Source organism: Temnothorax americanus, unplaced genomic scaffold (genome assembly GCF_048541705.1).
Source record: "Temnothorax americanus isolate GAGA-0224 unplaced genomic scaffold, ASM4854170v1 Scaffold2, whole genome shotgun sequence".
Classification (NCBI taxonomy): Eukaryota; Metazoa; Arthropoda; class Insecta; order Hymenoptera; family Formicidae; genus Temnothorax; species Temnothorax americanus.
This window is the reverse complement of record NW_027509338.1, coordinates 493918-520851: the sequence shown is the minus strand read 5'-3', so window position 1 is coordinate 520851 and position 26934 is coordinate 493918. Positions and strand designations below refer to the sequence as shown.

The following is a 26934-nucleotide window of genomic DNA, read 5'->3' as shown; positions in this document are numbered from 1 at the left end:
TTCAATAAATGGCTAATTAATGAAAAGCTAATGAAAAAACTAATTATCACATTTTACCAATGTTCTATAATAATATATTTGTAAAATGTATAATAATTCAAAATTTCAATGTTAAAAATTTCAAGCAAGATAACAATGAGACGTTGCTTAAATCTCCTTATATTAATTGTAAATTTATTAACTATTAAGATGTAGACTACATATCGTTAATTAAACGTTACATATATATGCATACATGCATGTGGAAATATATCTTGCTTTAATGCCGATAAATATAAATTATTTAAAATATACATTTTAACCGGATCAAAATATTTGATCTTTAAAGATTAAAGTTCTGTTATATTTGCTGTTATTTTCAAAAGTCTTTCTCGCGGCAATAACTCGCAAGCTATATGACTTTTAAAGTATCACGCAACTCGACGCTCGCATAAATTCTTCCGGGATCCTCAAAAACGTCTCGCTGCAGGAAGAGGCTCCCTGCCTCCCCCTTTCCGCCGTCACGCACACATATTTCCAGGATCGAGTAATTTATATCGGCCGTAATTAATCGCCGCAATTTGTATCGGTCGCCGCACCGCCTCGCAACTTCGTTATTACTTTACCAGTGTAATAATGAATCTCCAAGATCACGCCCACTTCCGCGTACTCCCGGCATCTTCGCGCAACTTACCCAAGATAAGCGGCAGTCGCTCGGGGCCCAGCGGGGGATGCCGCGCGATGTACTGTTCGGCTCCCTCTTAGTCATTACGAGCTTTACGATCGACATTAATTTCAGACTTTAACAGCGCGCGCGAGGCCCACAACTTTCGTTTTTCTACGCTTGTTTTTTCTCTCAGTTTGTCTCTCGTACTTTCCACGACATCAGAATAAAAAATGTCTTCGAGGACTTTCGGATTCACGCTTATCGTTCTTGCCATGGTGTGAGATATTCACAGAGACGAAAATTCGCCCTGACGTGAATCGCCTTGACACAGTCAAACATAAACGTTCGAATTCCTATACATGAATGATGTGATACACGAGATTGTGCTAATAATTATAATTAAATAATATAAAAAAAGATGTGTTTTAATTTTGATCAAATATAAGCTCATTTGAAATTAAAAGAAGAAGAAAAGTTTGTTGCGGTTATACATTATTTAATTTCCGTTTAAATCTTTGTGAGGGACGGATCACTAAATTTCTCGCAAAATACATTTCTAAATATCTGACATTTTATCGGTCATATTCTCTGTATGCACTATTAAAGAAAACTTTACAGTATGTCTTGCCATTTTGAGGCAATTTGCACGCTACGTCGCGAAAAATGTTTTTGCATAAAAGAATCCATTAATATGCTAATAAAATCACGAGCAAAGTAAAGGGGTTGAAATCTTAATTTTGTTTTATATGTCCCGCCAACACCCCCGCGCGCGTCGGATAGCTTCCTCCATCAAGCGCATTCCTCTTTTTCTTCCTTTCGCCGCGTAAAAGGGCATCCGCGACAGACTTTTTTCTCATATTTCCCCGGTAAAGTGTCCCACCAACCCCCGTTCGTTATTCGCCGACATTCATCCAACCCCACACCCGGTTATCTTAAAACTCTCGACGATGCTCACCCTTCCTCCCCCTCCTCTCACCGTGCCAAGTCGTTCCTCTTTCCACTTTTCCTCGTTTCTCACCGAGGGGCAACTTCTTAAGTCTTCCCTCTTTTTCTCTTTATTGGAAATCTCCAAAATCATCGGTTCTTCTCGTTCGACGCACGTGCGCGTCAATAAAAGCATGTTAATCGCTTAACTCATTGACTATATAACTAACGTTAGTTATTTTAATCATTAACAGTTCCACGTTAATCACTTCAATTATTAATGTTTATATTTCTTTTTTGTTTATTTTCTTGTCGAATGCAAGCGTAATAAATGGATTAATGATTTTAATTTGGCTATGCGGTATCCAGGAAGGATAGCGGCATATTCCAAGCTCGCGCGTATTTGAGAAGTACATTCGTCTAGATAAGAGTAACGCATAGAAACAAATAAAGGTGAAGCAAATATCAGTCAGCTACATATATTATGATTAAAATTTTAATACTTCGCGGTACTATAATTATAGTATCTACTAATTCTAGTTGCAATCTCGCCGAATGCTTTCATGTAGTTTTAATCCCGCGTTCCCACGAAGCATACCAATTCATTACCATCAGTCCCAGACAGCTTTTATCAATACTGACACTAATGGTTTCGCGCATCACTCGTTGGTTACTCTTTATATAACGCGTTGCTCATCGCACGTTATCGCGATGATCGACTGCACATTAATGTTTAACTTGTATGGTGCATCCGCGCCCAACAAAAATACCCCTCCGACTTCCCCCGTGTAATCTCACAGAAAAACTCACGTTTTTCCTCGAGTTCATTCATATTTCTCATTCCATGATCTTTAAAAGTACATTTTTTTTAAATATGACTCGAATAATGAAAGTAATAAGTAAAAAAAATGCGCTAGAAAATATTACATATATACTGTAAAATCTACTATTTAAATTAAAATAATAGAATATATTATACGTTTTGTTCTTGCAAAACAACTAATACTAGCATTTAATTACAAGCATAATTTTGAATAAAAATTTGTTCTCAGAAATTTAACATTATAATATAATCAGTTGTTTTATGCGGTAATATCCGCGAGAGATTTTCTTCAATTTGTATAGCAAGCATATTAGAAATCCGCGAATGTCACGTTTTCGAATTAAGAGGAACTTTATCATCTCGAATGTTATCTAGCGTCGTACCAAGTCGTTTAAAGCAGGAAAATGGTAAAACAGTTTACACTGCGAGCGGTTTACTATTCCTTGAACGCCTTGCATCGTTTCGCTCGTTCTTTGAAGAAAAATTCTGAAGAGACCCGGCAGCGAAGAACCCATCAAGCGAACCGTGCATCCCTCTCGTGCCCGGTTTCGAAAGGAGACTCTTATTAACCTTTGAAAAAATAAGCTCTCAGTAGCGGCAGTAGACTTTAACGCAACGTTTGACGACGGAATGACGGCGAGAGATGCGCGAATTGATCGTGATAACTCACGCATCCGGATATGTTATGCAATCTTTGACGATTCAGACTCGCCATTTTATTATTTAAGACGCGAGTAATTCTTTTTGCTTTATTCCAATCTCATCGAGATAAACCTGGCGCTCAACTTTATATGAAAGAAAATTATACTGTAATTGCAATTGGTTAATCTTTTATTTGTACTTGATTGCATCTTTTATCTCGTTTATATATTAAAGGGTGAAAAAATTATTCTTATATGAATCCTCCTCTTCTAAAAAAATCGAAGTATCGTTGTCGCTTTTCCGCGATGCCGATTGGTTCTTTCTCTGCACTTACTTCATGAGCGGCTGTCATGGCATATTTTGACAGTTGTGTGGTCAATAGTAATAGTGAAATATTAAAGTTAAATAGCGCGCGCTAGTGATGTCTAGTAAGAGATAAAAACTGATGATGAATATGATATAATGTAAAAGCATGAATATGATATAATGTAAAAATTGAGACGTGTAATTTTTGTAGATTTTTTTTAAAATTATTTACATAAAAGTTTTAGACGTGCAAAGAGAAAGAGTTCTGGTATTATATGTTATGTATTCGTATACATATCGCACTGAAATGCAGGTATAGAATTTTTAAAATGTACATGAACAATGACTGAACGTCAAATTTGATACGAATAAAAAGTAGATTACTTTATTTTAATCTCATCGGTATAAAAGGTAAAATTTACTCGTGTGATTTTATTAGTAGCGTGCATGCGTAAAACAGGAAATATGCGCGTCAAACAGTCGAAGTTGCTTGGAAATGTTGTCTCGTATTTCGCGAAACTCGTCGGGGATTTAATTCCACGCGCGAATCGTCGACGACATCGAACAGCCAGCACAGTGAATTAATAGAGACCGCGGGTTTATCCCGGGTATCGGATAAGATTTCGCCATTTGGAAAGCGCGGCGATATTGCTCGTTGGAAATCACCAGCGACAAAAGGGGATTGCTTAATCAAGCTGATTGATATAGAACGAATCGTTTTGTAACCGATCCTGCCGACGCGACGTGTTATTGGTACGATTCGACTAACGACGAGCCAAAACTGACAATGTCGCACCCTCGTGTACCTGCATTTCGATAATTGCATCCGCACCGCCGCGGCGCCGCCGCGCCGCTGCGGGACCACAGGTGGTATAACGAATGACGCGTTAACCGCACATTTTTTCTATATCCGGTAACAATTTAAAGCGCGTGCTATGAAAAGATCTTTAAACTAGATATTCGTATTCTAATAATATATATTCATAATCCGTATTAACAATCCTAAACATTATATTCATATAAGAATTGTATTATACGACAATTACTTGTACATCTTTAGAAAATTAAAGTACACTATAAATTAATAAACAATAAAATTTATTTATATAATTTATAAAAATATTATTCATATAATTTACATTCATCATTACAATATAAAAAAGTATAATAAAAAACATTATTTAAATAACTATTTAAATATAAAGTTTTTAAAATAAAATTTATAATACAATAAACAATTACTTAAAGAAAAATACCTCCGTCAATGGAGAAATTAGACAAATTATCTTTTTTCATTATTATCTGATAATTAAATAAAATTTTGCTCGTCCTAGATTTTTTACTATATAATAGATCAGTAATACGTATAACACCGATACTTTTCTTGATACCTTTGAGAATTCTTCCCAAAGGAAATCGTAATACATAACATAGTGTATACTCTATAAAAGAGGCATACGTCTAAATTAAAACAAAATTTTATGAATATGTTGACAATAATAATGGTCACTGTTATTTAAATGTTAATCATCGAACAAGAACTCTGTATAGTAAATAGCATCGCAATATACGAAAATACATCATTTGAAGTGTTCACGACAAGAACGAGTTATATATATAAAATGTTAAAAAAAACTGAAATGTTCTTAAGTAATTATATTTAAACTAAACTAATTTTTTTTTGTATTTTATAAAAATTTCTTATATTAAACAGATTGCCTAAAATTTTTAACCCTAATAAAGGGTCAATCAATTACTCAAATTATTTTCAAAATCTAGAAAAGATGCGTGGACGCGTGTTTACATATGTTTGCATTTATATATGTTCAACATGCAATAGGTATGTAACATACATATGTATATGTATATAAGTGCCCATACATTAATAATATTTAAATAATTTAATTTTTATCAAATATATAATAAAACTTTATAAAATACGAATATATTTCATAAAATTATATTAATATTTTATAAAGTGTAAATTTAATATAATATAATTTTATAAAATATAGATAAATACAATATTTTAAAAAATGTCTTACAATTTTAGAAAATATAAAATATTAAATTACTGAAATATTATTAGAAATTAATATTTCAATATAAACATAATCTTATAAAATATTAATTAATTTTATAGAGAAAAACAAAATTCGCATCTAAAGTGAACGGAAGCAACGGAAATAAATTTCATTAACAATTTTAGAAGTGTGAAAATTTCTCTCGAGATGTCTTAACTTATTCTTTAATTAAATTTATAAGACATTGTGGTTGGTTTGGCAATTACTCAGATTGTGATTGGTTCGTCGATGACTGAGATAATCCTGTTGTGCAATCAAGTTCACATTTTAAAATTTCACATTCGGGTTCTTTTGCTAAACCTTTCATCCGTTTTAATTCCGTTTGTTCATCATTATCAATCGAATCTGAAGTTGTCCTTCTATCGCGATCTAAATAAGATGGAGCTGATGGTATCATCAGGCTATCGTTATTTTCGTTTGTCAATACGTCCGTCGGTAACGATTGTTTTTCTTGACATGTCAAAATGTTTTTAAGCACAGATTGTTGTTTGTTCGTCGATTTCTGAGATGCTCTTCTTATTTCCGCGTAATCAAGACAAAATTTTGAAATTTCATCTTTGTACTTTTGTATAATGGATTTCGGCCAATTTATCACCGATGACTTATTTGTATCGCACGAGTCTGAATGAACTGCTTTTCTATCATGATTTAAATTATAAGTTGAAAGTGGCATTCTTGTTGTTACACACTTTTCATTTGTCAGTGTGTCTGCCGATAATGGTTGTTCCTCTTGAAGTGTCAAATTTTCTTTACTTGAAGATTGCTGTTGACTTATCGATACCTGAGATAATCCCGCTTTACAATCAAGAGAAAGTTTGGAAATTATTTTCTTATGCCTTGCTTCGAATTTTCTCATCCATTGTGATTCCGCTTGCCTATTTTTGTTCCACGATTTAGGACATGGTTTCTTTCTTTCACGAGTTGCTTGATAAACTGAACGTTTCAGACGATCTATCGAGCAAGATTTGCAAACGCAAACTGACTGTTTATTTTCTACTAGCTTTTTCAGCAGCCGTCTTTCTTCTTTCTTTGTAAAAATTTTAGATACATTACTTCTGTGTTCGTCGATTCCCTCTTTTGAACTATCTGATGAGGACTCGGTAGAGTCATCCGTAAAAAACACAGGTGACTCGCTTGATGGTCGGGTTGACATCTTATTGAGTAACTCGACTGAAGTTAAAGAACTGCTATTACGTTTCACAATAATAATTGTATCTCCGCAATTATCAACTGTTCTGGATATATCTCTACTTACATTATTTTCCTTGAAGTTAAATTTATTTTACTCTGAGATGTTTTTTTTTATGTTTGCTGATGTATCTTTGAATGTTATAGGCTCTATAAAAAAAAAAGAAATAAAAATAAAAGTTACAGTAAACTGTAAAAAAAAAAGTTTTATGATAGAACATACATTACAATATCGTAAGAGAAAAGTCGTTAAATTGTTATGATATATATATTTTATTCGAGCCCATATAGACTATTCATACTCAAAGATATAATCGACATCAAAATGATTCAGTTTTTGTTTTATGTTCTACAACACTAACGTATCTGACAGAAAAATATTGTTTCTACCTTGTATAGAAATAAAACTTTCCAAGTAAATATTGAATTCATTTACATCGAAAAAGAAGAATTTCAACCGTTTTCAAGATGTGCGGTATACATCGTTTGAAGAAAAGAAAAAGAGGAACAATAAAGTTTCGTAAATACTTCTTAAGGAATTGTAAAGAACTTGAAAAAAGATGTATAAGATATACACACACATGCACACATACACAGGCACATACCTATATATCTAATATATATACTTACAAAAGCCAAAAATTGTTCCACATACAGAAATTAGAAATTAAACAACTGTACGGAGCACGAATGTACAAACGAGTGCGACTGAACGTTGGACAGATAACTAGTGGATCTCACTACATATACACATGCCTATATGATATGTGTATTCAACTTATAGGTACACGTGACTAAAACATGTTTGCCGTCTCTGTTTATTTGGTACGGAGGTCAGAGTTATATTCGAATAAATTTCTTTCTAGTTCATTATTTGAACTTTATCCGTTTATCCATTACCTTCATTTCTAATGTTATTCATTATTTGCATTATTATTAAAAAATGAGTTAATTTTTCCTAACTAATTTGATTTAGTAGTATATTTTTGTTGCGACCCAAGCGTTCCCACTTGTTATCTATATCGCAACAAAAATATTAATCTACCTCTGTTATATATGTTTTAAACTTATTTGAAAAAATAAAATAATAAATATAAATAAATTATTTGCATTTTATAACATATAAAGTCTAATTTGAAACTATAATATCTCACCGAAGTGTAACGTTAATATAACATTTCAAAGTTTTCTTGTTTGAAATTCTTACGAGAAGAAATAAAAATTTTTAAAAGCGTATTCTTAAAATCTTTTTTTTTTATAAACCGTCTTAATAGAATAGGATGAATATTACTCTTATCTAAATATCAAACAAATTCCGCTTTACTTTCTTATAATGACCAACGCAAATCGATTTGTTTGCCAAGAGCACATCATTATATTCCGACGAGCGGCGGAGTTTTCAAATATCTTGAGTGCGGAACGCGGATCTCTGACCATAGCGACCCAGCGCGAATGCGAAGGATCAAAAAAAGCTCGCTTCCGGAATGATTACTTCCATGGTTGGCGCATTAAAGCGCCGCGGCGCCGGGGCGCTTTCAGGACGAAGTAGGAACGTCCCGGAAGCCCATCAACGTCGTCGAGAGCAAATCCTTGTATAATGGAACGATCTAGCCGAGGCCATCGATCGTGCACGAGGGTGCGCTTCTCGCCTCTCCGCGCCGCGCGGCGTGTAACACCGCATCCGCACTCGCACCACCAACCACCACCAACGCCGTGCGCGGTTTCAATTTTGCCGACGCTCTGACCATCCACGCATCTCGCATCTCCCTTCCCCTTGCCCTCTCATGTCGGACGCAGCGGATATATCTTCTACTCGCTTACGAGGACGTCTCACGCACTTACATCGCAGCATCGCCGCCGCTGCCGCCGCCACCGCAACACGCGTCTGTAACTTTGATGGACGCGTACCAGAGCAGGCTGTAACGTGCTATGTTATTAATGGTTCTGGTATTACGTTCTCCTATACGTTCGAAACGTAATTTCGCGAGATTTATATGAACGATATTTCGGGCGATAAGCGTGTATGCCTGAGTAGCGTGATAACTCTCGCGGTGGAGCGAACTTACGCATGACTTTTCTCTCTCGGCGAAAATTAACGACAACGACTTTGACGAGCACGATCCGACGCGTGAGTGTAACGCCGCGTTTATTAATATGATTTTTCGTTTGTCGAATTTTAACGATAAATTTTGACTTCAATATACGCAAATTGATACGTTATCACGTTATTATATAATAACCCGTTTTCCGACATTCGAAAAATAATTTTGTCGTACTTATGTGGAATTTATTTGATTGCGAGCGCATTTAATAAATAGATAATTCTTGTATAGAAACTATGTGACTGTGTGCGCCGTCATCGTTTTGCTTTTTTATTTATAATTTAAATCAAAATCGAAATCTGATTATGAAACTCTTAATCTCTGAGCACTGAAGACTAAAAGATTTTGATCAATATTGTTTTAAGACATTTGTTGGTATTTATAGATACCTTATCGATCTCTTTCGCCATAGGCTGTATATCACATCCACGATCGGACGGATTTCAATTTTGTCGGTAGCAAGAAATCCTCCCATCCCTATCCCGAATCCAACCCTTTCGATTATGAGAACGTATCGCTCGATTACGCAGGATCGTGTCACCGCACGATAGCAAATTTACATCGCGATCCCACAATCTTGCGTGAAAGGGTGACGGAAATCAGCCGATATTGCAAGCCGGCGTACCTGAGTGACGAAGGATCAGCTTGATCCTCTGATTGATAGCTGTTCGCGATCGCGGTACCGCTGCATCGATCAAAGATTGCATAAAATCACGCAGATCATTAATATCATCATATGTATAAAAATTCTGCCTATTAGTACAAATATATTTTTATCAAAATATATATCTGCATTACATAACTGTATGAGAGAGGCGACATATATCTCTGTGAATAATATTGGTTGTTGGCTCCTGCATATAAGTATGTCATATATTGGATCAATTTCACGTTGGAGATGTTTACGAGGTTGAGTGAGGTGCGCTTGACGAGAATCAATCTGGAAATCAAAGGGACCGTAACTCAACCTATCTGAGAACACCTATGTCACTGATAAGCGATATCAGATGTACCTGACTGACTTAATTTGTGATTATCAGCGACACCCATGTCGGTCCGCTTTTACCATCTAATAATTATCTTAATAATTAGGAATTTTTTACCTTTCCTTACAAAATATCATAATTAATATCAGCTAACATCATCTCGTGAAATATGTACGTTTAAATATCTTTATTTCTCACATAAAAATGTTAAAAAATTCTTATGTCAAATAAAATTCTGGTTAAACTGATCTTTTATCATTAAAGAAATTCCGTTGGATTTTAAACATTTGTGTTTCGTACATAGGTATACACACAATTGTTTTGAGTTTTAACGATCGATCATAATGGTAGAGTTCTCTTGATGAAAACTCGATGACGATGGTCGACACAGGACAACCCTTCATCGAGAGATACACGTTACAACGTTATATCAACAGTGGCGCATCGTTTGGACGGTTTCTCTGTATAGAATAAGCGAGTTCAAGCGAATTCAAGGCATCCTCGAAAGTTTCCGCGGAGATACGCAGTCTCTCTCTTTTCGAGTATCTATCCACGTGCGCCCTTAGGCTCCAGCTTTATTCCATCGTATTTCAAAGCAATTGGTCTCATCTTATGCGCGGCTATGCAAATTTCGATAACACTCGGTCGAATAGTTCTGGAGTGCGGAAGAACAGAAAAAGCACTCGTGTTAAAAACACCACATCGTTTTCGCAAAAAAAATGAAAAAAGTGTAAAAACGCATAACCACGATTTATCTGCGAGTATGCAAAACGTTTTTGTTATAATCTATACGATTGCTTCGTAATTTGAACAATAATTAAAAGTAGGGTGTGATTTCATGAAAACGATATATCCTCACTAAAAGCACTATGCAAGCGTAGTAAATATTTGTAGATTGTAGATTTCTCTTAAAATAGTAGAAAATTGTTTTAAAAAAAGAGAAGCAAAGACATTGCAGAATATAAAGAAACAATTTGATTTTTATATGATCTCCTTGTTGTAAGATTATAACTAAAATTATTCCGGATAGAGCATTGCAAATAGTTATTTTTAACGTGACATCATACATCATAAACAGTGACGTGTAAGCTTCACAATTTTTTAATTTTAAGCTCGTAGAATGTATCAACGAGTTTCAACGACGACGTCAATTAATTAAGCAATCCTGCTCGGCGTTCGAGAAACGATGTGAAACTCGGCGTTGACAGATGTATGCGGACATCAGGACTATTCGTATCCTCCGTGCGGCGATCAGGTACGGCCACCAGAAAACCATTGATTCGACGGAAAAGGCATTATGCCCGGAGTCCCGGGAAGCAGTCCCGCATCTCGAGACGTGTCTCGAATTCACAATAAGCCGACGAACGCGCAGTCAAATAGCATCCTGCAGCGGATCGAAACCACCTGGCAGACAAATCTCGTTTAACTGGCTCTTCGCGCTTCGGTGGTCGTCCATTTTGGTTCTGCTCTATCTACTCTCGTGTACGTTTCCTGACTTCGAAAATTTCACCATGTGACAGGGCATATTCAACGCATCCCTTTTATACGTCATCACACTAAATTGTTTAGATTATTGTAAGATACTCTATTTGGTATTTGGGCGCCGATAAAAGTATCCGCATTGTTTCGTCGCGTAAATGCTGTATTTTAAAAGTCCAACAAACAACTCTTGTACAATAAATATTCTCGGCATAAATAACTCGGCATTTTATATGCGACGATCTAATAAATATACATATATAGGTATGGATTCGCTATTGAAGCACTTATGGAAAGCGTAGGTATAGGTACATACTATACCCTGCTTCTACACGGAAAAAGGTATTCACCGTATGAGATCATGCAAGGCGGACCATGAAACGCGCTGCGCCCTACCACTACGCTGGGCCGTGTCCCTCACTCTATTCCGTCGTGCGCCCATGTCAAAACACGCTGCCGCGCAGCAACGTCTTTCCTCGTACTAAGCACGGTATTTTTCCGTGCATCGCACCGGCTTTCGCGTTGCGAACGTAGCACGTCGCTGGGCCGTGTCCCTCACTCTCTTCCGTCGTGCGCCCGCATGTCAAAACACGCTGCTCGCGGCGCTCGCGCAGCAACGTCTTTCCTCGTACTAAGCACGATATTTTTCCGTGCATCGCACCGGCTTTCGCGTTGCGAACGTAGCACGTCGTCAAGCGCTGCGCGATATTTCGACTTTCGTATGGGACTGAAAATCAAATAACCGAAAGGAGAAAGGGAGGCACATAACGCCTATTTAAAACATTTTTATTTTATCATTATTATTATCAGTATTACATAAAATGCATAATTTACAATACGTGTCTGGTCGCAATTAACATAGTGCCATCTCTTTTAAAAAGTAAACATGGTATTCTTGATATCAAAGAATCATATCGTATAATTTTTTTTTCATTTAAAGGTACAACACTGTGAGCGAAATAATGTGAATTGAAACCAATCAGTTGAAAAGGGATATATTCAAAGAAAATATTGCTATCAACAGAATAAATTTTACTTATTTCTCCATATTCTAATCCGTCTTCTAAAATATAAGCCGCAATGATCGTTTTGCATTTATAAGTCACATCATTTACTGTGACAGAACGAAGAGCATATTTTACAGTAGAAAAAGGAAAATAATAATTAATTAAAATATCTTCAATCTGTACACCATGCGTGATATCTAAATCTTTGTAACTAGAAAACCGTACATTCATTTGACTTAACTGATACCTAATATTTTTATGACAAGAAGATTGTAAAATCGCGGATTTTAATATTCTGTGTTTCGATTCGAAGCGCATTGATGAAACCTTGATTACTGGACCGATTTTTAACATTAGTTTAGCATAATGTATCAAATTGTGAAATTTAGCTTTTAAATTGCCAAATAAATTAATATATAATTTGTGGTGTTGACTTACTAACATTTCTAATTGTAACAGATACGATTTTCTTAGTATTGGTGAAGTAACAATGTGCACTATTTCACGAAGTTTTTTATATAATTCCCAAAATTTATTTTCTTTTGGAACTTGGTCTCCTATTAATACTCCAAAATACCTAGTAAAAAACAAAATTTCGGTTGCAGACATTTTAAGCTTATTATTTTTCTTTACATAATCCATATTTATTTGTGGCGGAATATTTGATAATTCATAATCAAAATACTCTGTGTGTAGTTTGTAATTTAAGTAATCTATAGAAAAACAGTTATCGTCTAAAATTAATGTTAATAATATTCGAGTCATCACGTAATTGCATACTCCCTCAAACATATCGTGCATGACATCTACACTACTGTTTTCTATTACGTGAAAATTAGATAAATTATTAAAAATACATTGCTCTTTAATACCTGTTTTGCGAACATTAATATTTTCAATATCTTTTTCATAATTTTCCACAGTTCGCATTAGCGAATCGTCTTGCTCAGTTAATGTTTTAGCAATATCTGGCGTAGCGTAGCACATTCGACAAAAAACTGTTGAGGAAAATGACTCTACAAAGCCCATGATACTATTAACGCCAAGGTTATCTCCTAATATTAAATTAGTAAGGAAATATATTTTATATTTTTTTTTATTAGCAATTATTTCAATTCCATTTTCTCTTATTTCACGCAATTCTTCAATGAATTTATCAAATATCGCCTTGTTACCGTACTTTTTTCTATCTTTGGAATGAAATACGCAAAACATAATAATACTTTCAAGTTTAGAAGCGTAACTTGGTGGTAAGCAAGGAATCGTGACATATACAGCACCAACATTATTATTTCCCGCATGGGAACCTAAAGCATTGCCACATTCAATATCATCGAAATATCCAAGTAGAGGTAATCCGATTCCATTTTTATCAAAATTTTTAATTTGTTGTTCCCATAGTTCACCTTGTATAAAATTTGTCAAAACAGTTTTTTCTTTTTTCAAAAAATCCATATAACGTATTAATTCATCAAACAAGCCTTCTAATTCCAACAGATTTTTAAGAGAATTTTTCATAGGTAAATAAGTCAGTGTAATTTCTTTTTCATGTATACACAATTCATTTCTATTTGTTGTATTAAATGTCTCAGTTTTTACTAAATGTGTTTTTGGTTCAATGTATAAATCCAACTTTTTGTACAATACTAATCTTTTGTCTTCGGTACTATAGTTTTCAAAAGGATCACTATATTTATTAAAAGTTTCACTGATTTCTCTAGCAATTTCATCACTGATTGCTTTATACAAATTTTGTTGTAACATTTTCAACAAAAACGGGTTATAAGACGTTGAAATAAATTCTCTGATCAGAGTTATTATGGATTGAATTTCAGTTCTTGTCAAACTTACATTTTTATACAACTGACAGGTTAATTTTAAAATATCTCGATTAAGATCCATTTTTTAAATTATATTAATGTTTTATACCAGAAATTTTTTATGAATTACAAAATAAAATGAGTAAATAAATCTAATATTAATATAGACTTATAAATGCAACATGACAATAATTTGAGTATTGAAGTCATGCGTATAACAATTTCAAAGTAACTTATTCTAAAAATGTTTTCATTATTACGTGTATTACAAAATAAAGTCAAATTTACAAAAATAAAATCTTACGAAAGTGTCTTCAAAATTACAGGTGGCTAATGTCTCGTACAGGTACAAGTTATTTCGAAATAACGTCGTTTTAAAGTAAAAATATAATTATTTAAAAAAAAACAAAAGATTTTATATCAAATGTTAATATGCTTGAAATATTGTAGATAATCCTTTGTGATAAATTGTAGAAGATATAAATAATTCTACAATTTATTACGTATCTACATATACATATGCAAAAATTATTGTTATTTAATCGTAGTTAATAAACTATTTTAAATAGTTGCACAATAGTGCATGAAACAAAAATAAAAAAAGAACTATGAAAACTCAACATAAAACTAAAACAAGCTTATTATTATCGGTTACTATCAGACTAAGTGATTTTTTTTCACTTAATATCACATTAAAAAATCACGATTTCAAACTTAAACTTTCTTTTGCTTATTAACTTATTTTGTTATTAATATAACTTAACTATAACGCACTAACTTTTTCATAAATCTGCAATCAGTTCGTTAATTTTTTGGGTTCCTAATAGTCTTCTATCTTTTTCCATTTCGAATACATGTTTTTGCAAAAAACACCACACATGTGGGCATGCAAACGGATACTCTAACTTAAGTACAAAAAATAATTTAAAAAGAAAATCTACGGCATTTATAACTAAATTAAAATTATATACAAAATCTTCAACTACTACATGGTAACATTTTGAGCACTGTAATGGACCACAGCACACGATATATGCTTGACCAGAAATATAATTTTGTTCGTAATTGGACTTTACTTCTCTGACCAATGCCTGCAGCTTGTCGTGATTCTAAAAAATTTAATATTTCAATTTTTAATTATAATTTAATCGTATTACATTTATAGATCGACAGCTTGTACGAAATCTAGCAGTCTAGTTTTAGATCAAGTTTCAGATTTTTCAAAAATTATCTTCTTTCATTAGACGAAATATAGTACAATTAAAAAGAATGAATAAACAAAATAATGAATAAACAATATGAAATATAAGGACAGTAGAACATTTCCGTAAATATATAGTTATAAGATTAAAACTATTTTTATTAACGACAATAAAACGTTGTTACAAGTAACAACATTTTTTTACAAGACTATAAACGAGTTTCCAAACGAGTCGACGATATAGACTATTCTATTGAAAAAATTCAGCTAAGAAATTAGCTGATTTCTTAATTGATTTTTCAGTTAAAAATGCAACTGCGAATTTGACATGAGAAATGTCTCCTATTTCTTCTCCGAATTCTTTCAATTTCTCAGCGGAAAAATCAACTGATTTCTCAGTTGAATTCTTTCAGCGGGGTACACATTTCTTTCATATTATATTTTAATATTTCTAGGTACGTATTGATGAGTTTCTTGTTTGATAATATGATTTAATTTATTCTTTTTTAATTTATTCTTTTATAAAAATTATTAGTCGTGTAAAGTATACTAGCACATTAGGGAGAAAGTTCATACTTTTCATAACAGTACTTACGTTGATATGTCGGATAAATGAACTGAAAATATCGCCTTTGAGAGGTCTCCAGTTATTGTAGACAGACTTCGACTTAATTGGATACTTGATTAAAGCTGGTATTAGAATAAATGCCAAAGTATTTTTGTAATCTAAAATTAATCATTTTTGAAAATTATTTTTTAGAATGAAATATATATTAATGTAAAAATATTATTAGATTTATTAGTACTAAAACAATTGCATAAATGGGAAAGTTGCATATGTTAATATATAAAAATAAAAATGTAATAATAGTAGCACTCTCTTACTGTCGTCATCTATTGTGTTGTGTTTTTCAAAAATATCATTTATATTTGTATAATCAGTAACTATAAAATTTGACTCTTTTGTGAGATTGGTGGTATTGGTTTCTATATTATTTTTTGATTGAGGTTTGCATTTTCTTTTTGCAGTTTTAATAATGCTATCTGCAATCTTGGCCCAGTTATTTATTAAATTATTAGATTGCGCTGGGTAACGTTGTTCAAAGTCTGACAGAATCTAAAAAGATACAATAAAATATTTAAAAAGTTACTGTTCAAAAATGAATGTAATTAATCGACTTATAAAAAATGTGTTTAATTTAGTTTAAATTTAACCATAGTTATTTTTATTATCACGTTATTCAAATTGCATTAAAAATTCATTCATAAAATAGAATAATCTATATATAAATGGTTGAAAAGATCAATAAAAAAAGAAATACTGAAGTGCATACCAAATATGAAGCCACTTGACCTTTTAAAACCTGAAATTTTTTAATAATATTTATTCCTTTATTATTATCAAAGGAGCTTTTTTGTCTATGATGAAATGATTTAGTCCATACATGTTTCGCAGTATCAATTTTTTTTATATCGTCATTATCTATTATTTCGTACAAAATAGATAAATCAACTATTGTGCGAGAGTTTTCTGTAATATGTATATAAATAAAACATTCATTAGGATACAACATCATAAAATTACATAAGCGTTAAAAACATAAGTATTAACACTGGTATTTAATAAAAATAGTTTTTTATTTGTTAATAGAATAATTTTTCATTAAAATTATTTTAACATAGTCTTTCGTACATAAATTACCTTTAGTGTTTTGTAATACTCTTTTTTTTGTCGGAAATATATATCCAGCGGCTCTTACTTTTAAATAAGCATTATACAAAAGTCCAGTCGAATTAGCTCGCACAGCCTTTTTTTCATCCAGGTTTATGCCATCTTCCTCATATACGGCATAAGATGGTTCATAATATAAATCTTTCTTTTCGTTGGGAAAAAGTTCAATAATTGATTGAGATAATTCTATGAACCTTTTGCTACATATGCTACAATAAAAAATGTAAGAATGTTTCTTGTTTAATATCGTGTTATATTATTAGCATAAAGAAGTAATTACAAATCGTTAACATGTAATTTTGTACAAGCACACATTCACAGCTGTGGGATACAATACTTATCATGCATTATAAAAAACATGCAAAACATAAAATGTAAAATTGAACTGATTCCTATCAGGGAATAATTTTGTTGAAATAAAAAAAATTTTTTATAAATCCAATAGATTGACAGTATTACCAATTGTTTAACATAAGTTATACATTGTAAATACAAATTAACATTAAATGAAATAGCATCTTACGCAAGACATTGATAATTCGTGATCAATTATGATACGACTTAATGTTTTTCGAAAAATCGAAATATCTGAATTTTTTGCATATGCGAGAAGTATCGCATTGCCTGATATGGTTTTATCGTCATCTAGCAGTCTGTACAGGTCTTTGTTTTTTTTAACTAAAAATATGTGTATTTATTTAAAACAATACAATAATTATTTTACGAATTGACGTAAAGCAGACGCATTAGAGCTTTAATATTGACCTAATTGCATCGTTTAACGTCAATTATATGATTCAATTAAATTTTTCAAATTTGTTTTAATAAGTAAATAATAATAATTTAAGTATATTTACTTTGACTGTAACATTTTTCGTAGTTTTCAAAATTTACTATGTCAAAATTAGTATTTATTTCATTTGAAAACGTTTTGTATAAATCGGTTTCTGTTGCATTAGATTCATGAAGCATATTTTGTTCAGAACAATCTTGTAAACAAGAATCGGACATATCGGCCTGAACGGAATACATTGGCTTCGTTTGTTGCAGATATTTTGGATTGAGTTGCATTATTATTTGTTTCAAAACATTCTTTAGAATATTTATGGAAACTATATGAGAACTCAAATAAAGCTTTCGACGGATGGTGTGCTGGTATAATATTATCAATATCATTTTTGGAAAGTAATTTAAATTTTTCGCTGTCAATTTTTTTAACTGTAATAAAACACAAAATACATACGTTAACCATATGTAACCAGAAAATGATTTTATAAAACACTGAGGAAAATTTCTTCTAATTACATTTCATTTAATTGACATTCTGGTTTAAAAATAGAATCAAATGAATATTTTATTTTGTATTTATAGTGCAAATATGTATTTTTGCTAATCGACATGCTGCTAAATTTTTTAATGATGATACTGTTGGGTATTACTACTCAACAGTACTGAGTTGCTATTTATATAGGTGTCAATAGTCCACATTAAGTCGCTCTTCATAAAATTATAACTAATATTTCAACATTATATATTATATACACATTAAATGTGATTGTTTTCTATTATTTTAATATATGCATTATCATTAAATAATCTGATGTCCAATAAATAAAAATTTGCCTTTTAAATAACAGTTTTGTCATAAATGTAATTTGATCATTAAATAGTAAAAGTTTTCAGAGAAATGTTCAGTACACTAACTCAATTTTTACATGAATGCAAAAATGCTTACTAGGTTCTTGAATTGGACAGTAGTATAGATAAAGACGACCCGTTGAACTACTCTTTCTTAATTTTACATATATAATAATTTAATTAGATTTTATTTTCGATGAAAATTAGCTTGACAAATATAAGCACCATAAATAGATATGTATATTAATATACATATTAATAAAAATATTAATAATTAATAATTAATTTTAATCATTAAACTTTAATTTTTTAGTCAAATGTTAGAACTGTCACGTACAGTAAAATTTTCATTATATAATTGACCAATGTAGATATATGGAAACAACTATCCTCAAATACATGCATTTATATATTTTCGACAAAAAAATCTTAAAACTGATACCCTATTATTCGCAAATGCTTATATCTTTTAATCTTTTTCATATAACTCTGTAATTATATATTCAACTTTTCATTATATTATATTTTGTTGGCAACTATGGATTGGGACTCTTACTACAGTATCAATTATCAATAATATTTTGATTTACACAAATTTATTCAGTTGTCAATCGCTTATTCTGTTGTAGCCAGTTTGTTAAAAGTAATCCAAAGGAACTGTTTATATTTTTCAGAAAATAAATTATTTTGGCTGAATTCTGACAAAAATACTGAAAAAATTTATTTTAAAAAATGAAAAGAATAGGTACACATTCATAATTCTTTAATGAGATAATTTCATGTGTTAAACTGTCTTTGAAACTGACACACAAAGATTTATAGTTTTCCTGGAAACTTTTTTAACATTAATTTATATTTACATTAATACAATTATTTGAAAGAGATTAAGAAAAACAAACATTTTTGTTTAGGAATAAGGTATCGTTTTCAACAAATACTTTATTATAACAGCAATCATAATACATTTATCTATAATACATTTTTAGTAGAAATTGTACTTATTACAACAGCTTGTTATACGTTAGCAATTTGTTTATCAAATAAAACAGGATCATAAAATTCAGTAATGAAATAATTTTATTGATTACACATGAATTTGAATTAGTATTTATTGCCAATCTTTTCAGTCACTCGTTAATACAAAAACTGAAGATTTTTTGCAAAAATAATATCAAGTGTAAAATAATTATTATAAATTGATTTATGTTCTATGTTTTATGAGTGTAAAATTTTATTCATACAACAAACTGTTTTTGAGCTACTTTGGATAGTAGTATTTACTTTTGGAATTAAAATATAATTATGAACTTACCAGTGAAAAAGTGTAAAAGATCTCCAACCTTCCACTGATTTAAAATATTCTTCAACGAGTCTTCACTCATATTAAAAAACACTCTCTCAGTCCCACATGAAAGTCGAAATATCGCGCAGCGCTTGACGACGTGCTATACGTTCGAGGAACGTACGAGGAAAGACGTTGCTGCGCGAGCGCCGCGAGCAGCGTGTTTTGACATGCGGGCGCACGACGGAAGAGAGTGAGGGACACGGCCCAGCGACGTGCTACGTTCGCAACGCGAAAGCCGGTGCGATGCACGGAAAAATACCGTGCTTAGTACGAGGAAAGACGTTGCTGCGCGGCAGCGTGTTTTGACATGGGCGCACGACGGAATAGAGTGAGGGACACGGCCCAGCGTAGTGGTAGGGCGCAGCGCGTTTCATGGTCCGCCTTGCATGATCTCATACGGTGAATTCCTTTTCCGTGTAAATGCGTTCCCGTTTCTCTGTTTTTACTTCGACATCAAAGATCCGCCCCGTTGGTTCTCGCGAAGTTAAAACACTTCTTCCGTTATCTCGTTCTCGACGAGTGAAACTTTTTCTCCGAAGAAACATCGCAAGAGAAACATCGATTCACCACGAACCACCGAGTTGGCCGAGTTACAGATCATCGCGAAACTCGATCTACGGTAATCCATAACCGATAGATGAGCCTCTGTGCGTGATAAGGGTGAGTTTAGTTTGTTCTCCGCAAATATCTCACGAAATCAATCTACCGCAGTCTATCTCTCTCTCTCAGTTTCTCCGAACGTCCAATAATCCTTCCATACACGATACTTTTACATTTCTGTAATATCTTTTTCTTTTTTGTTTATTGCTCAATTCTACCGCCAGTGTTTTCGAGTTTCGTTCCGGTAAAAAAATTCAATTCAATAACGCGCGATCGTTAACGACAGAACGAATAATCTTTCCGATATGTTTTCCAACATTACAATTGATAAAAATCAAGAATACAATTAGAATATTATTCGACAATAACGTGAAAATAATTTAAACGTAAGAGACTAGAGACTTGTTCCTATTCTAGGTCCGGCAATCTTTTACGACGGCGGTTAATCTCGTCAAAATTCATCCTCCAATCCCCTGCGCAGCTGGTTTCAATCTCACGTCCGCAAAGACGCTTGTATATCTTCGTTCAGTTGTGAAGGCAGTATAGACTCACCGCGAAGCACCCAGTAAAGCACTCGTCTCCCAAGTAGTCATGTAGATTCTCGATCTACGACGAGCCCGTCGTGTCGCCGGCAGGGACAAGCGAAGCGGCCTGTCTCTTTCCGTCCTCCCTCGTCAAACCTAAATCTCCTTCCCGATGTTCACCCGATTTCCGCTTCTTATTACACGGATATCCGGTTCTTCCTTCAGATTTTATCCTCCTACTCCTCTCTCTCTCTCTCTCTCTCTCTCTCTCTCTCTCTCTCTCTCTCTCTCTCTCTCTCTCTCTCTCTTTCTTTCTTTCTTTCTTTCTCGTTCTTGTTTCCGCTTCTCTATCTGGCGATGTTCGCAGAGTTCTCTCAGCGTAGTCCTTCAAATCTCCGAGTACGCGACCCGACATCTCGAGCGCCACTCAGCGCACACATTTATGCAAATCTAGGTGACATCGATCAAGCGTCCCGATGGCAGCAGGGGACAGCAGGCAGTCCTAAAGAGTCTCGTTAGGTAACGTCGTGATAGAGATAGGGAAGGGGAAGGAGTGTCATTCGGCTCGTAATCGTAATGCCGTATAATCATCGTCATCCACCCGTACGTGTTTTAATTTGTGTCATAATTTGTGATAACTCGTGCGAAGAGTTTTGGAAACTCGTAAAAAGACACCTCGAGCCAATGCGTCGTAATCGGCAGAAAAAGTCTCTCGTAGGACATACATCAGAAACTAAGAACGAAGCTAAAACGGCGCTTTGATAGCAAAGTAAATATATGGTTAGTGTAATTCTCAAAAGAAAATTATTTCTCTCTGAAGAAATAAAAATTCAATCATTTCGCAATATTACTTTTGGAATATTATAAATGGAGGGAATAGACCCATCACCCGATTTTCGGGCGAGCCGCGTTCTCAATCTGATGGGCAGATCGCGCCATTGGCATTTTCCTTCCATTTGCCTCCTTATTATAATCTCACGCCTCATTTAGAGACCTCATAAACCGAGATGAATCCATGATATAGCGCACGGGAGACTCGTAAAGCCCTGAGGCCACAATGGCCTGCGAAAGATCAAATGCTGCGCCCGAGGATGACAGAATGTCGTCCTCGACAGGATGGTGCCGGAGTAGAGAAGTGGACGTGGCATCTCAAAATCAACGTAGATTCACGTGGAAAATGAGATTTTATGGCTTAGAAGAGTACCGAGAGCAAAAGTATTGTGTGCCCGAAATAATTCCTGAATCATATCGTAAATTGTGCAAAGTTATTTTATAAGATAAATTAAAGTCGTTCTTCTCTCTCTCTCAACCCTTCTAAATTGCAAAAACCACGTTACTCTCTACCTATCATTTACATTAAATAAATAAAAAAAAAATATATATATATATATATTTTTTTTTATTATATATATATATATATATATATATATATATATATTATCGCGAGAGCTTCAAATTGAAATAAAAATTAGATAATTAATTATTAGTATTAAAAAATACCTTTATAATTACTAGAGTATAATAAATTTGGATAATAAATGTATTTATTATCCAAAAATTTTCGAAACTATTTAATATTTACCTAACGTTAGGTAACGTCGTGATAGAGATAGGGAAGGGGAAGGAGTGTCATTCCTAAAAAACAAAATTAATAAATATAAGAAAAATTGTAGAATTATTATTAAATGATTATATTGGCTGCATGCTAATAAATAAAACCGTAAATTAATAATTGTCACAAACTTAATACTATCATCTCTTCGTCATTGTAACCAAAAACATTAATTATATCACTTTATAGCTACAGAGCTCTATAAACTACAGAGATAAAAGAATGGTCGTTTTAGAGCGCTCTCAACTTTAGATGAAGGGTTTAACCACTATCGATCGAATTATGTGGGAGAGGGGCGAGCATTAATCAGTAGTCTCGGAACGCTTTCGCCAGAGAAAAAAAAAAGATTCTTGAATCGGTGAAAGAATGGGGCGCCGAGTTTGCCACAGTACCCCGTCGTTGTTACCGCGATAAGAGCCGATAAGTGCGGCGCTAACGGCCGGCAAGAAGAAGAATCACTCGGACGTGTTTGCACATCGATCATCTGTTTTGTCGGGACGGCCGTCTCACGAAAAACGAGCTTATCGAAAACCTCGGTGTACTTCGAGGGTTCACTCATGCGCGTTCCTTTCTTTTAATTTAGTTTTCAGCCGATGATGTATCTTGCCCGGGATCTTATCTTCTCCCCCTCTCCTTTTACTCCCCAGCGAGAAACTTCGTGCGACAAGAAATTCATCGGGCAAAAACGAGATACTTCGTTAATATACGCTTTATATATACCTACAGTCCTGATTACTTTATATAATATATATCACAAGTACACTAATTAATTTTTGATAATGTAACTGCATCGGTTGACTATATGGACGTGCGTGCGAGATAAATAGTATTGTTATCAGTATAATTCTGCTTAATGAGAATTGAATTGTTTATAATGCGTAAATCAGTTTAAACGTTAATTTTCATTACTCGAAACTATATACGTCAATTAACTGAAATGAATGAATAATTAAATAATTTTTACATCGCCTATCTTCAACCTTCATAATAGATAACCGCGGCGTATATCGTAAAATTTGACGTCTTCATGTGATGACTGCGAACTCGTGACAATAATCGGATTTCCAATTAACGACGATTTCAGCGACAACTTAGTCAGATGCAGTTATGCAGTTGCGTTTCATCCGCAATGCGTATCAGCGACGTCGGGATAAGGAGGGACGCCCGCGGGGTGATGAGGAGGGACGCGGAATCTGCGCTGATCTGCGCTCTATTTGATTACGGATGATCCGACCTGAGTCGGCGATCCGCGCGCGAGTATTCAGACCGTCCGAGTCTCTCGTCGAATGGATTAGAGAGGAAAAATCCATGAACCCGTGCTTTCAGCAGCGAGATGTGGATCATTCCGGGAGATTAATACGGTAACGGGCAGCAATCTTGTAAAAAAAAAAAGGTTGAACTTCTTCTTGCTTCTCTTCTCAAACGGAACACGCTATAAACGCGGCGCGGGGCCTCGTATAAATTAATCTCTGTCCCTTGTAGATAGTCGATCGTGATTCGTAATGTAATCGACTTTAAACTGAAAAGCGTGATTAATATCTTATTTTCCTATGATCGAATTCTCGAACGTGCCGAGAATTCAAAGAGGCATGCAGCTTAATTCAGCAAATTAATGCTCGATATTAAGTATAATCTCGTTAAATTAAATGTCGTAATTTTTCGGATAAACCCGCGCTCTTTCGCCGAAATTAATATTAAAAGATATAGTTAATAGTCAAGTTAAAAAGCTGTTATAAACTATAACTCGTTAACGGGGAATCGATTTGAAATTTATGAAACAATCTTTCATTAATGGGACAGATAATAGCAACGGGTCACCCTGATGCGCATCAATAATTAAACGAATTGTTTCATACATTTCTGCGCGTCGGCGTGTTAAACGCATGGATAAATTGCAGGATCTAATATAAAAAGGATGAATATGGAATAAATATCCGTGAACGCAATAAAAGCTAATGGTAAACAACGCTTCACACACATGTGCACATATACACGAGTACCGTCTAAATACAGGCATTACGGAGTCGCAATTTAATAATCGTTAAAGCTGTTTGTACAACTGCACTGTTTTACGGTTTGATGGCTCATTCACTCGCGGTCGTCAGTGACCATTCGCACGGATTAGTTGACCTTTACGGGTCGTAAACTGTACGTCAAATCAGAGCCGATCAACCGAAGTAACTTTGCTATCAGTTTCTACTTGTGGAGCAAACATTCTCGCGTTGAATAGTTCGGGGATTGCTGTTCCCACTCGCGCGAGAATTGAATGGACGGCGGCTAATTAATCTTGCGTCAGGATAGAAGAGAAATATATGCTACAAGTGCTACGAATCATATACAGATTTAACGAAAAATATCTTGAAGTTTTTTAAAAAGACGAATTCTAAACACGTATTTATCTCAGAAAAAAAATATATTCATACTGATTTACGCGGTGTGCACATCATAAATAATTCCATTCTATGATTCTTTTACACTGTCATTGGTACGTATTATTCATCAATATGCAGAGCATTAATTTCTTCAATATATTTACCACAAATATAAACTAAAATATATAGATTCTTTCTAAAAATTTGTAATTGTTTGATTAAAAAAGTACATATATAATTCATCGAGTTTACGCGTCTAAGCATAGACTTTTAAAAACATTTTATCTGCGTGACCTCGGTGAGGTTTCGAGAAAGCAAAGCCTGAAAGCGAATTGACGTCGCGAAAACTTCTCCACGGACTTTTCTCAATTTCTTTCAGTGCGAAAGGAAGAAAATTTTTCCACCACACGTCACAAAGGCGTCGCCATCCCTGTATGGCCAGGGGTAGTTAGCCGTTTGGGGACGCGCTGGTCGACGACCGACACAAACTAGACGGGGCTTAGAAGCTATCGTCGGAAGGAAGAAGAAGAAGAAAAAGTGGAGAGAAAAAAGGAGTGAAGAAACCGCACGCCGAGCTGGCGGTCGCGGCCGCGGTGAAAAGAGAAGGCGCGCGAGCGAGCGGCGAGAGAAACGGGCGGGCGAAATAAGTTTCTGTATTTCTAAAGCCGACCGTTCCTCGGCAAATACTGCCGCGCTTCGACCTACAATATTATCACGCTGGAGAGATCTAAACTATCACCGGCACGGCGGTGTCGTCGACCAATTCAGGCCATCCTCCGAGAGTTCATTCGCGGCGACGTGACGAGATGATTCTTGGATCGCGGCTAAGCTCGGCCTAGCTTCTTCTCGGGCCATTAGATCCACGTTCTCGCGAGAATGTTTCTGAGTTCGCGAACCATTTCGTAAGCTCAGAAATGAAGACAACTTCACGACTGCTTCGATTGAAATAATTTTCGGCGTTCGTCGTGAATTAACAATCGGACGAAATTACCATTTTCTTGTTGAATTAGTGAACCTCTTAACGTCATCTTCTGAAACGTATTTTTTTTGTCGGAATTAACTTTATTTCAATGGTAATTTCATTTGAGCTGTATTTGCCGAGAGATGCAAATAAAATACGTCTACTAAAAAAGACAATCGTGTCTATAAACAACTGGGTTTGAAATATCTTCAAATAACATTGTATAGTCGCGCAGTTCCTTCAGTTGTATCTCAACGCCAACGGTCGCGCCGACGTTAAAATATTCGGCCAGCAGGCAAGCAGCCACGCGAATTCACTTCAATTTGTTAAACACGTTTCCCATAAAAGTTTCGCTGGTCCCCACCTGAAACTATACGGGATCGATGGCAGAATATTGCTTCGTTGGGACATTTTACGTACTATGATAAAATATCGGAGTAGGCTGGGGTACCAGCTGTCGCAAAAGGGGGACCTCTTTTATCATATCAAATGAATACGCGCGGCAATAAAACGCGCGACGTATCGACGCACCCACATATGCGCAAGCGAATACATTTAAAAACGCGGCCATTCGTCATTTAACACTTATCAAACGTATCTATCACAATGTTCACTTTAAACCTGCCATAATACGCTCGAAGATCCGCTGTTGTAAAATTCTACAGATGTCAAGAATAAAATGGCCAAGGAAGTCGTGCACACGCTATTATTATATACATACAATTCCATGTCTAATCATTTTTGCAACTGAAAATATTTTTCTCACTTTAAATGAATCAAGCTACATCTTTACAAAATTTCATTTTAAATACGCAAAGAAATTTATAATATCAAGCTATTATAATTGCATTCTCTTATCGGCAGCATTAGCAATTTTAATCGTAAACATTATGTTTATTAAGAGAAAAAGATGTAAAGTTGTCTCTATTATACATATCACGC

At 34.1% G+C, this 26934-nt stretch overlaps 1 long non-coding RNA gene across 1 annotated transcript; it reads right to left on the bottom strand.

The window, feature by feature from the left end:
- Nucleotides 1–4601: 4601 nt before the first annotated feature.
- On the bottom strand, nucleotides 4602–7534 carry LOC143896996 (uncharacterized). The gene is made up of 3 exons (XR_013256811.1): nucleotides 7244–7534; nucleotides 6681–6763; nucleotides 4602–6595 (listed from the first exon to the last, which is right to left on the bottom strand). It is a non-coding gene; the product is annotated as an uncharacterized LOC143896996 (long non-coding RNA).
- Nucleotides 7535–26934: the final 19400 nt, after the last annotated feature.